Source organism: Elephantulus edwardii, unplaced genomic scaffold, assembly GCF_000299155.1.
Source record: "Elephantulus edwardii isolate Elephantulus edwardi_28Jun2011 unplaced genomic scaffold, EleEdw1.0 scaffold00118, whole genome shotgun sequence".
NCBI lineage: Eukaryota > Metazoa > Chordata > Mammalia > Macroscelidea > Macroscelididae > Elephantulus > Elephantulus edwardii.
This window is the reverse complement of record NW_006399868.1, coordinates 981,110-994,519: the sequence shown is the minus strand read 5'-3', so window position 1 is coordinate 994,519 and position 13,410 is coordinate 981,110.

Sequence of the window (13,410 nt, the reverse complement as noted above, 5' to 3'; positions counted from 1 at the left end):
CGGAAGTCCAGGCTGGGTTTAGAAGGGGTCGTGGTACTAGGGATATCGTTGCTGATGTTAGATGGATCTTGGCTGAAAGCAGGAAATACCAGAAGAATGTCTATCTGTGTTTCATTGATTATGCAAAGGCATTTGACTGTGTGGATCATAACATCTCGAAGAAGGTGCAACTAAAGTGCTCCTTGATGGCCCAGTGTCAAGAAGCTGCACTGCAATCCTGAAGCTAAGTGATTTGAGGCTACCAGTTGCTCTGTGGGAGAAGGATGGGAAATCTCCTCCTGTGTGATTAACTGCCTCTGAAAACCCACTGGAGGGTCAGCTAAGGGTTAATTCTGACTCTTTGGTTCACAACAGCAACTACTCACATACTACGAGCATGTTGCTAAAAGAGAGTAGTTCTTGGAGAGGAACATAATGATTGGAAATGTGGAGGGTTGGCAAAAGAGAGGAAGACCTTCAACCAGATGGATTGACACAGTGACTGCAGCAATAGGCCCAAGTGTGTTAGAGCTGATGAAGGTAGCACAGGTAGGACACTGTTCACATCTGTTGTCAGACTTGACACAATGGCACATAACAACAACCACATGTATTTATTAGATTCATGAATATCAACTTATACACATCCACCTTTCTCTTCTTTATGCATATAGAATCATGCATATATCTGATACGTACTGATGAATACTCACCTACACAGAGAATTGAAAGTTCCAGAAGAAACCATTTATCTACATATAAAGCCCATTTTCTGTTATCTCTGGAAGTAGATGTTGGGTTGTTTGGGTTTTTTTTAATTTAGTGTTTAAATTTTAAATTCAAATTGGAATATCATAAATCTTTCCCAAGTCTTTCTACTTTCTCAATAAGACGGTATCTGTGTAGTAGCAGGATTTCAAAAGACCATTAAGCAGAAAAATTTCCTTTGTCCCCAAATGGCTGTTAGCTTATCACAGCTGAACCTTCTTCTAGGATTGGTACTTTCATCTTTGGAGCAATCTATGTGCAAATGTAAATATTATTAAAAAGAAATTTTGAAAATAAATACTCCTCCACATTCTATAGGGCTAAATAACTACCCTTAGCTAGAAATAAATTGGCAACAGTTTGAAGCTGTCAGGGATAATTTTTTTAAGTTTATTTTAATGAAAGTTTAAGAAGTGGTTTAGCATGGAGAAGCAAAGCAACACAATCTTTAAACCACAGCACTGGTTACTCCATCATTCAAGATTATCAAATGCATAAAAGCACAGACATCTCTGTGAGAATAAATTTAAAGAGGTGACATCGATGCAGCTTATACTTACACAACAATTCAAATAGAAGTGCCCAGGAAAGAGTTAAAAGGAAATAAACAATGGAAAGTGGTAATGTGGCACAACAACTTGTAGCATCTGAATTTATCTAATACATCTTGAGTTTGATAAGGTCACTGTTTTGCAGCAAAACATAGACGGGTTTTTGTCAACTTTGCAGAGATGATCTCTGCTTAATTGTCTCACATGCCTCCTGAAATGACACCATGCAGGTGGTGTTGTGACACAGTCAACCATCCTTCAGGTATCATTCTAACGCAAAGGTGGCACTAGTGCCTTGGAAAAGCCAGGTCGTGACATTCTAGGGATGCTCCCAGCATTCCTTCCCTGCATGCTGCTCCTTCTAAAAGAAGTCCCCCATAACATCTCCAGGTGCCAGGCAGCCTTTCCTTTCCCAGGTGTCTTTGCAGGAAGGCAGTGCTGAAGGAAAAAGGGGTAAAAAGTATACTTCTTATTTCGTTGTTGTTTTGCATTCCTATTTACCATTTTTTCTTTAATCAATATAACCGTGATGCTACATTCCAGTTCCTGTCTGCAGTATTTTTAAGAAATTCACCTATAGCTCACCCTCACCTCTGTCCCTGCCCTTTTCCCAGGAAAAAATGCAAAGGGAGAACCATTGCAACCTTATTGGATGAGTGTACTGTTACTGTGGAGTCAGAACTGAGCCATAGCTGACCCTCCAGCAGGTCATACGAGGCAGGGAATTTTACAGGAGATTGCCCATTTTTCTCCCATGAAGCAGCTGGTGGATTTGAACCGCCTACTTATATATTGACAGCACAATTCTCTACCACAAACACCCTTGATACCAAGAGGCAGGAAATTAGAAGACATAATCTCAGTGGACAAATCAGGTGCATCTCCAAAGTACTGAAGGGCAATGATGTCAGTTTGAAGACTAAAGTGGCCCTGATTTGGGCCCTGGTCTACTCAATGACATCAGAGAGCCGCACAATAAATAAGGATGACAGAAGAAAAATTAATGCCTTTGAGTTGCTGGACACAAGTGCGGAACATTCCGTGGATTACCAAAAGAACAGGTATGTCTTGGGAAAAAGTACAGCCACAGCGCTCCTTGGAGGCAAAGATGATGAAGCTTTGTCTATGGAAGATTTTGACACGTAGCTAGGTGAAGCTCGAAATTTATCCCATCCTTAGAAATTTATCCTTAGAAAGGGACATCGTGCTTGGAAAGGTGGAGGGTCAGTGAAGGAGAGGAAGGCCTCTAATGAGATGGATTGGCATGGTGATGACTTCTTCTTTAGCAAAGGGCTCTAGTGTGTCAGAGATGAGGAGGATGGCACAGGATAGGGCAGAGTTCTGGTTGGCTGACTCAATGGCATCTAACAATAACAATAACAACAAAGCCACCAGAACAATGGATAAAGGATAGGATAAATTTGTTGTTATTGTATGTCCTCAGTCAGAAGCCACACATCACTGACCCTCCAGCAAGTTTTCAAAGGCAGTGAATCGCAGGAGAGGAGATTGTTCATCCTTCTTCCCCAGAGCAGCTGGTGAATTCGAACCACTTGCCTTTGACTTTGCAGCACAGCTTTTTACTGTTAAGCCGGAGAAGAATGGGCCAGTTCCATATCCCAGGTTGTAAATCATAATAGGAGTGCTTGTCCCATCTTTCTCCCAGGCAGCTGCTGGTGGGTTCGAACCTCTCAGGTTTTAGTTAGCAACCCAAGTGATCCACTACCAGGACTGGAGTGGAATCCACGTGAAGCTAATGAGTTTAGCTGCGCCTTTTCTATTTTAGAGCAAGTACCCTGTGGGGAGTGAGTTTTGCAGTGATTCATTCTGTTTCAACTCTCTGCTAAAATTTCGCACTTCTGCCCCAGACACCTTGAAGTAGAGTCCATATTTGTAAAAATCGCTGGCTAAACCCACCAACCAAAGATGGAGAAATGCTTACCTCTTTGGTGAAGATTTACATTCTTGAAAACTATTGAATTACTACTCTGTCCTACAGGTTGGTATGAACTGAAAGTGACTGGACTACCAGTGGGTTTGGACTTGATTTAGCATCTTGACAGGAGCTGATTGTCACAAGTTTCCCCCCTCAGATGACTGAAAAATAAACTGAAACTCACATCCCTTGAGTCAGAACTGACTCCCAGCTGTCCCTCCATTGGCTTGTGGTTGTTGTTTGCTGTCAAGTTGGAACCATCCCATAGCTGCCCCTCCAGGGAGTTTCAGGAGCGGCAAATGCCACGGGCGCTTACCACGGGGTAAATCGTACTGGAAGGGACTGGCCATCTTTCTTCCAGGAATGAATGTTAGATCCGAACTCCCACAGAGATTATGTTCTTGGGTTAATAGTACAACTCTCTACCCTATCTCACCAGAGCCCTCTGTATATATAAACAGAATACTTACATTTTGTTTGAAAATGCAAGTGAATGAAAAGATTTCAGTGTATTCATTCATCCTTTGAATCTTTCTGGGGCAGCAGGTGATGCAATTGCTTTCAATGCATGTTAACTTTTTCTTCCACTGCCCCTTAATAGCTTTGAACCTATGCTGCTCTCAGAGATAATGTGACTATCTTGTAACATAATGCGTTTAAAGAGAATTAAGTTCCTTTTACACTTGGTTTAGTTACTGTCCTATCAATCAACAGTGTACGTGCCAATCAAATGGACTGGTCAGCTGGACATGGCAGATGGAGCATAAAATTACCCATTTGTTCAATTCATCCATTTGTTTTGCGTTTTCCTACCCGTTTCAGTACATCAACTGAAAATTGTTAAACTTCCACAATGAAGGCGGTCAATGTGAACATATCCGCTTCTTTCCACTTAAAAATGGCAATTGTGGACTTTCTCCTGGAATGGGAGTGCAGAACATTGAAAAGAATCCCCACGAGTTTATGTGGAGTTCAAGTCACAGAGTTGGGCCTAGGTGACCAAACGGTCTAATTAGTTCTCATACTCTGATGGACGATACTAGACGTCTATAGAGGATACTTCTTTGTACAAAGAATGTCATAGTCTCACCTTAAATACCCTTGAGATTATCAGCATAGCTTCTGGACAGTTGCAGTCCACATCACCAAGCTGTCAACAACGTATAACCAAAGACCTGTGTTCATATATCAAGTATTTCTTTTTCAATTACACCCACTGCTTTTTTCTTTAGTAAGTTTATTTTAAACATTGATGAAGATTTAATTGCTATGCTAGATAATTATAAGCTTGGCTATAATAATCCTACATGTAAGAACAATGCATTTTAAAATTTCCCTCTGTAAATTCTTATTGCCAATTTATTCATGACAGTAAAGTTTTAGGCTCCTCATTAATTCAGATGGCATGTTCCGAATAATTGCCAGCTACAGCTAAAGTGAAAATTTAGTCATCAAGGTTGGCAACACTACAGAGAAACCGTTGTTAGAAGAGGCTCTTCCTTGGAGAGGAACCTTGTGCATGGAAAGGGGGAGGGTCAGCGAAAGAGAGGAAGACTCTCAGCCAGATGGATTGACACAGTGACTGCTGCAATTGGCTCAAGTGCGTCAGAGGTAATAAGGATGGCACAGGAAAGGACAGGGTACATATGTGTTCATAGTTACTATGCGTTACTATGAGACACGCTTGGCTTGATGACACCAAATAACAACAGGAAATGTAAACTATTATGCAAATTTAAGTTTCTCCAACTCTAGTTGGAGTCAACCAGGACGTATAACTACGGTGCTTTTGAGGTACAATGATGGTGAAGCTTCCTCTGGCTTCCCCTGATTGGACATGTTGGTTTTATGTAAATAACACCACTAAGATAGTTGATTGAAGCAGCTTAAAAGATAAACTTGGGATGGACTACTTTTTTTTTTTTTTTTTGCAGATACTGTTTGACATAGTTTATTGAATAGGATGGACTACTTTTAATTGTGAAAATACAGAATGACAATCATACACAGAAATTAAAAACCAATTGTGTTTTTGCTTCAGTGGAGAGCACAGAAGGTTGCTGTTCTTGTCGTTAGGTGCGGCCAAGTTCACGACTACTGACAGCAATCCTATGGTCAACAGATGTACACCTGGCCTTCTGCAGTCTCCTTTCCATCTAGGCCATGCTCAAGGCCATTGTTACAGCCGCTGTGTCGATCCGTCTTGTGGAGGGCCCTCTCTTTCTCTGTCTTTCCCAGGATGATGGCTTGTTTACAATGCAAGTACAAGTTTCATTGTCCTTGTCTCTAAAGTTAGGTTGTGGTGGTTGTAGTTAGATGCTGTTGAGTTGAATACAACTCATAGCAACCCTGTGAGCAACAGATCTCAGCCCTGTCCTGTCCCGACACATCCTCACAATCTCTGACACATGCAAACACATTGCTGGGGTCACTCTGTCAGTCCATTGGATTGAGGATCTCCCTCTCTTTCCTGACTCTCCATATTTTCAAACATGATAGCCCCTCCTAACCTCCCCAAAGTATATGTTTTATTAACTTTGCCTCCAAGGAGTAATCTGGATGTAATTTCTCCAAGACATACTTGTTCTTTTGCCAGTCCATGGGATATTCAGTACTCTTTCCAACACCACAGTTTGAAGGCATCATTTCTTCTGTCACCTTTATTCATTGTTCATCTTTCAACATCACCTTAATCCTCAAACTAGCATTATTTCTCCTCTGTAATTTGGAGAAAGGTAGGTAGTAAATAATAAAAGAAACCATTAATGGAATACTATGCTGCATTGAAAAACAAGGAACTCATGCAATATTATTCAAAATGGGTGACCCCGGAGGACATTATGCTGAGTAAAATATCTCAGTCACAAAAGGACAAATACTGCATAGTGCCACTGTTGTGGAACAGGACTGACATCAGGGTTGGGGTGAGACTGAGAAAAATGGAATACTTATGTATACTGCATTGAAACAGATGAGGGAGAGAACAGTTAAAAAGTGATATATGATTGGGTGTTATGGTTATGACAAGAATTCAGAATGAAGGTTGCATAGTGGAGTGTACTCAGGGCGGGGGGTGGGGGAGAGGAGGATTGTATAGCAATGAAGGAATTTTACTTTTCAAAGAGAAGAACGAACTGGGGAGCGGGGGGGAGGGAGAAAAATGCAATAATGAATGAATGGAAATAAAAAACCTCTGTAAATATTCACTAAAATTAATAAAAAAAGAAAGAAATGTGCAGTTTATGCATTTCAAAATCACAGTCAAATGATGCAAGCCACATTTTAAAATAACTCTATAAAGCTACATTACTTTGGTAGTAGGTATTTTTAAAAAAACTAACAATAACAAAAATACGCATCGTTAGTTCTTTTGGGAAGAATTCTTAAACTGATAACACATTTTAAGATCATAAATGTTGCCATAATAAAGAAAAAAGTAATTAGATGTATTAAAGAGATGAATTGATTTTTTAAAAAATTTTTGATACTACACACAAGCTTGACACATTAAGAGAGATCACAGTGGTGGAGAGATTCTCAGAATAACAGACATTTTTGGCCAGGACTTTGTCTTCAGCACTGAAGTTTTCGTTTCAACTGGTTACTTTGGTTCTAACTGGGAAGAAAAAGCCTTGATCACATCCTTGTTCTCTTAATCTAATGTTAAGGAGAATCATGAATCTCTGGCATTTAAAAAACCAGCATTCACTCATTACTGAAAACTTTCTTCCCTCCTCCAGTCCATTTTGCAATACACCTTTTGTTCCAGATTTCTATTGTGCAAACAATACCTAATCGTGTATTCCTTTTGGACTGTATTCATCTTTTCCAGAGTTTGACTTTTTTTTTAAATTGTGACAGAACTTTCACTATGTTTGTGGTTAGCCTTATGAATGCTGAAATTAAATTTTAATCCCAAATTATTTATAGTGCTCTCTTACAAAACCTAAATTGACTAGGAAGTTTCTTCCTCTCTTTCCCATACCAGTCTGTGTATCTAGACAGAGACATTACCTGAATATATTTAGCATAAAAACTTAAAAATCATTGGTGTCAAGTTGGAATCAACTCATAGTTGACCCCCCAATGGATTTTGAGAGACTGTAAATCACACAGGAGGACCTTTCTCCCCCTGTGCAGCTGGTGGATACAAACCACCCACCTCCGGGAATCCAGAACAACTCCCTATCCATCAGGCCACCAGACTTAAAAAAAAATCTTATCATGTTATTTTTAAAAATTCTTCAATTGGAAAAAATCTTGGAATTATTATTTTATTGCTTTTTAAAAAAACTGCATGCAGTAAAGTATATCCCTATCCGATAGCTAAGAATTCTAAGAATGCTTCCAGTAATAGGAGTTCTGAGGAAAGGCTGACACAAGCATAACAGGGACCAGAAAGGGAGACAGAGCACAGCATGCTGGGAAGCTCTTGGGTCCCACAGGCAGACGGGCATTAGCTGACCAGGAAGAAGTCAAATTTTTTTTTTTAAAGCAGCTCTTCCTTTGCCCTGGAGTCATAATCAATTCTTTACCGACCCTCTACTGAGTTTTGGAGATTATAGATTGTGTGAGAGGACATTAGAATAAAAAAGAAGACTGTAATTTTTTTTTTATCTTTATTCCCTCCTCTTTCCTATACAAGCTCTGGTGGCCTAGTGTCAAGAAGCGGCATTGCAGTTCAGAAGGCACTTGGTTTGAGGCCACCCGCTGCTCCACTGGAGAAGGATGGGTATTCTCCTCCTGCACGATTGACTGCCTCTGAAAACCCGTTGGAGGATAAACCATGGGTCAGTTCTGACTCGACGGTACCAACAACAACAGCACCAACAACCCTGAACAATTAGCAATACAGTATTTACACTGAGTTCTAAAAGTAAAAGTATTATTAATTATTTTCAAAAATAATTTTATTTTCCCTCAACAACTTGAAGATTGTCTTGATGGTGCTGGCTTGCTGATGGAAGTCTCCATTATATGCAGAGTTTGATTTCCAATCAGAGCTTGACATGCACCAACTCAAAACCAAGGCCCCTGCCATCAAGTCAGTTCTGACTCACCTCCAACCCACACCGGGTTTCCCAGGCTGTGAATCTTAACAAGAACTGCTGTAATGTTCTCCTACAGAACAGCTTTTGGGCCCTAACTGACCTTTTAGTCAATAGCCACCAATTTCTAGCCCACTATGCAACGACACACCCCTTAGTGAAGGCTTACATATTGCAGTGATATTGAACAGGTTTTTCAAGACCTCCCTAAGACAGAGTAGGAAGAAAGATCTGGCAAATTGCTTTAGAAATCAGCCAGTGGAAACCTTGTGGTTTGACAAAAATTGTGGTCTGATCCAAATCATGAATTGGGTCTCTATGAGTCAGACTTGATGGATTAATCCTAATCCAAATTGTACATTTGGTTTTGAACTTGAAGGTCACTAATAACAACATAAACAGGTACCAGTATCAGACATCATTCATGTGCCATTTCAGGTTCTCCAACCTCTTCAGTTACTTAGACCTTTAGAACTATCTCAGGCCCAGCCACCACTGTAGCCACCTTTACCCAGACACTACCAAACAGCGCCTCACCTCTAACCTCCACCCAGGCCATGACCTCCAGGAAAAAGGAAACTTTACACCCTTCTCTTTTAACAAAGCTCATTTCTGGCAGAGCATGCTGGGTAGTCACAGCTTCCACATGGACCACCACCTAGATTCCTTTAGATCTCATGCCTTAGGGTGTCATTTCCAGACGGCACAGACACAATAATGTCTCGGTGCTGTGAAGTCATTGAACGTGGTTCAAAGTTGAACTGAGTCCCCCTTAATTTCACTTCTTGGGCTTTTCCACTATCTCAGATGATGCACATTCATTCTCCAATCAAGGAGGACATATCCAGCATCAAGAACATCTAAAATCCACCTGCATCCTTCACCTTCTCTCTCTCTCTCTCTCTCTTTCTCTCTCTCTCTCTCATTAAACCAAAGTCTACATTTTCTTCACAAGGAGAATGATTAACGCCGTAACAAGACACCCAACAGTACAATACGATTCATTAACTGGATTTTGTGAAATAAAGCTAAACTTCCTCAGATTGCCTCAAAGTGTTGAAGGTAAAGTATTGCTCTCTGTACTTTTGAGGGCCATAATTAAGCAATAAAATTTAAAATCACAGTAAACTCTGTAGGCCAGTTTTGCTTTTCATTCTAAAACAGTAAAATTCTGAATATAACCATGAACGATGCATCATTAAAGTTTGAATGTTAACCACACAGTTAAAATAAACCTCCATTTCCCATATAGGGAAAGAGTTTCTACTCATAAATGTCCAGTACTTGGTTCTTCAGTTTAAATTTCTACCATCTCTCTCTCTTTTATTGCTACTTAAATTATATTAACAATGACACAGACTATTCTTTGCAATTTGGTTTCCAATCCTTTCTGTATCCCTTTTGACCTTCAAAAGAAACAATGGTCTGAAATTAACTTTTACTTCAAAGCAATATGGCAGTCTATCTAATTTTATGTGATTACAAGTTTTGCTATGGTGAAGGTCAACATTACAAATCACATTGGAGGGAAATTCAACTTTTCTGAAAAAGTTTGCTTTCTTTAGCTTCAATAAGATTGAGGTTAGAATTTTTATTCAGGCAGCATTGTGTATGTATTGAGGGGGGAAGGTGTTGGTTGGTACTGAAATTATTCTAATCCTGGAACTTGACTCTCATTCTAATATTGGCTAATTGACTAGTCTTTATAATTGATCATATTTGGTGGCCAATCATCTGTGTCACTTTGACTAGGCTACGGTGGCCACTCTTCGTTCAAACATTATTCTAGATGCTGTTATGAAGTTGTCACACATGCTTAAATCAACTCAAAACTCAAGCTTATTCCTGTCATGTCTGAACTGATTTATAGCTGACCCTCCAGCAAGTTCTCAGAGGCTGTAAATCACACTGGAGGATACTGCCCATTCTCCCTCTGAGCTACTGGTGGATTCAGATCGCCTGTCTGTGGCTGGCAGTGCCACCTCTTACCCACTATGTAACTGAGGCTTTCTATGCTCAAATCAATTGGCCTTAAATTGGCCTCTGTTACATAGACGGACTTTATCCAATCAGTTGAAGACCTAATAGCACTATAAATAGACATCTTCCCGGGACTCACCTGCTCTTCCTTCTGTCTAGTCTGTAGACCCTGAGACATAAACTTGATGGAATCTTCAACCTGTTGTCTGTGCTAATATTGGATTCACCAACCCTGTAGTTAGAAGAACCTGTTCCTTAATCCCTTGTTCTTATTAATTTTGTTTCCTTGGAGAACCCAGAGGACTCAAGTCCTAACAATGTTCCCAGAGAATGTTCATAGGGCATCCAAAGACATCACCAAGTTCAAGGGAACATCCCACAGCACCCTTATACAGCTCCTTATCTCTCATATAGCTCAGAACAACTTCTTCACATTTCTCTCATGTCCTTGATACAGTAAGCATAGTCAGCAAAATAGGACTTCCACAACATTTTGCAGGATAACTGCTTTCTAAATTGCAGGTTCTTTTATCCCCACTAGCAAGAATAACAGAGTGTGAGAACAGAGCATTTCATAAAAGTGAACACTTTCTTACGGAGAACTTTTGCAAAGGGGAAGGCATGGGGCACATTAGCTATGCAACATATGACTCTCAGAACAAAGAGGAGGACAGATTTAAAAAAGAAAAAAAAAACACCACAACCTCTGAGGTGAGAAAAGGACACGATGTTTATTCATGAGAGGAGGTGGAGTTTCAGGAACTAGCCTATTTGAAGGAGAACGGCATCAAGTTTATTTATGGAGGGAGGTAGAGTTTCAGATCTGGTCAATTTTCTCTGAGTTTGAATCTCAGCTTAGCTTACAACTCTGGGCAAAGGTTGACTCTTAGTCACAAGTAGAGATTTTTAGAATGTTTTGGAAACCTCCTGATCTTGGGTTCAATTTCTCTGGGACCGGGTTCCCAAAGAAGCCATGGATTTTATCATATACTGAAGTCACAAACGGTAGGTAAATTAGTTTCTGGCCTTGAAGCAAATGTCAAGATCTCAGAAAAGGCTGAGAGGGTTAATCCCAGGAGGAGCCCTAGGTTTACATCTTTAATCTTCCTTCTAAATATTCTCACATCCCTTTGATGCAGAGGTTGAACTAGTATTGACAGAAGTTATCAACCATTATCCTACAAGTTAGTGAAGAAAATATATATCACAGTAGCTTAAAAAGTCAAGAAAGATAGATTTTATTTAGCACACTGTCCAAAAAAGAAAAAAGGGGGAAAGATAATGACATGGAAATGATAATTGGTAGCTTAGTAATATACTGAACCTTTAACGCCATACTATCCTAAAGGTAAATTTCAATTTAATAACAAAGCAATTGTTTTAGGTGTCCAGTCAGAAGAAAATGTGTTAGTGAATTTACCTACAGAGTAATAATAATCTAAAGTAAGATAGGCTTATGTTTTACAATGTTCTTTTGACAAGTAGCAAAATCCCACTCAAAATCCTTACTGACATTTACTCTCTTGGTTAATAATAATCCCCTTTTCTTCTCAAGAAATTTCCATTTACATGCTAGGGTTACATCCTTCAAAATCCCTGCACTGTGTGAGAGAAAAAAAATACTATCTCCTTTAAAAGAGTACTTAGCGCCAGGAACTGCTTTTATGGAATGGGAGAGAATCAGACTCTTTCAAAATGTTTAACTACTACATTTCATAATGCAAACTCTTAAAGTGCTTTCTTGAAATATCAGAAACTTGGGCACTCTGGTTTGTGTAAGATGTGTGAGCATACAGTACTGTTATCTGCTTAGATATTTAAATGAGAAATGATTGGATCACATTGTTTAAGCATCATCTTGTTTTAATTGGTTTTAAAAGGATAATTTGGTAATAAAATATATTCTCATTTTCTCTCTGATAATGGATGGCTTAATGATACAAAGCTGCCTGCAAACCCAAAGACAAGAGGTTCGAAGCTACTACGTGAGAGGATGGGCAATCTCTTCTCGTATGAATTATACTGCCTCAGAAAATCTGTGGACGGTCAGCGAGGAGTTGGTTTGATTCAAAGAGAAACAACAATAGTTTTAGAAAAGGATTCTGGTCTTTTGTTCATAGGGTCGCTATGAGTCATGCTCGACTCAATAGCACTTACCAGCATATTAGAAGTTTTGTCATAGTCTTGAGACAGAAGTACAAAAAGACACACCAAGCTGCCAATACTTCAATAATGTAAAAGCTCTACATTCATAAGATTATGAACTTCATAGATTCTAACAGAGACATGAAAAAAGTGGTAACAAATGTGCTAACAACGTGTTTTCAAAAAAAATTTAGCAAGAGAACTAACCAGTCTGAAAGGCCATCAAGGGCTTCTTCGAGATGAGCAATCAATCATTAACGTGAGCTTAAACATGAACATTTAACAAGTCGATGAGGGACGGTAAGAACGTTCAAGGAAGAGTTAAGCAAATGAATGAAATCTTGAGAAAGCAGGAAGCACGACCATTTGAAAACTAAGTGAAAGTCAGGGCACCGAGCTTTCCAGAAAACCACAATGGGACCACTATCCTGGAAAGGTAGGAGGCCATGTTAGTGGGGTTTGGAGTTTATCCTTAGAACAATTAAGAAATGTAAACCAAAGATTTGAGTTGAAGCAACATGATCATGATTTAAGCAACATGGTTGTGGAAGCAACAGCGACGGGACAGTGCGGAAGTGTTCATTTTCTCAGTCTCTCACACTTTGCACAAGAGTGATTTTATGGCCTTCTGGAGAGGCAGAAATGACAGAACATATGCCATCTGGCTAAATTCTCCAGAGTGAATTGTAATTAAATATGCGAGTATTGAAAGGACATTCGCTCTGCATAATACAAAGAAAGATGCCTCAGACTTAAGGGGAAGAGAATCTCATGTCGACTGGGAGAGACATCCGGACTAGCTCAACTACGACTGAGCAGTTGAACTCTTTCAAACATTTGACATTTCATGACTCCACAAAATAACTTTTCTTCCCCTCATTAACCTAGTTCATTGTTATTTTATAATACTAGAGACAAACCATTTATCGTGTATATAAATGGTAGAGACAAATCTTTGATTGCGTACATAAAATTCTGAGCAGGTATGATAGCTCAGGGACCT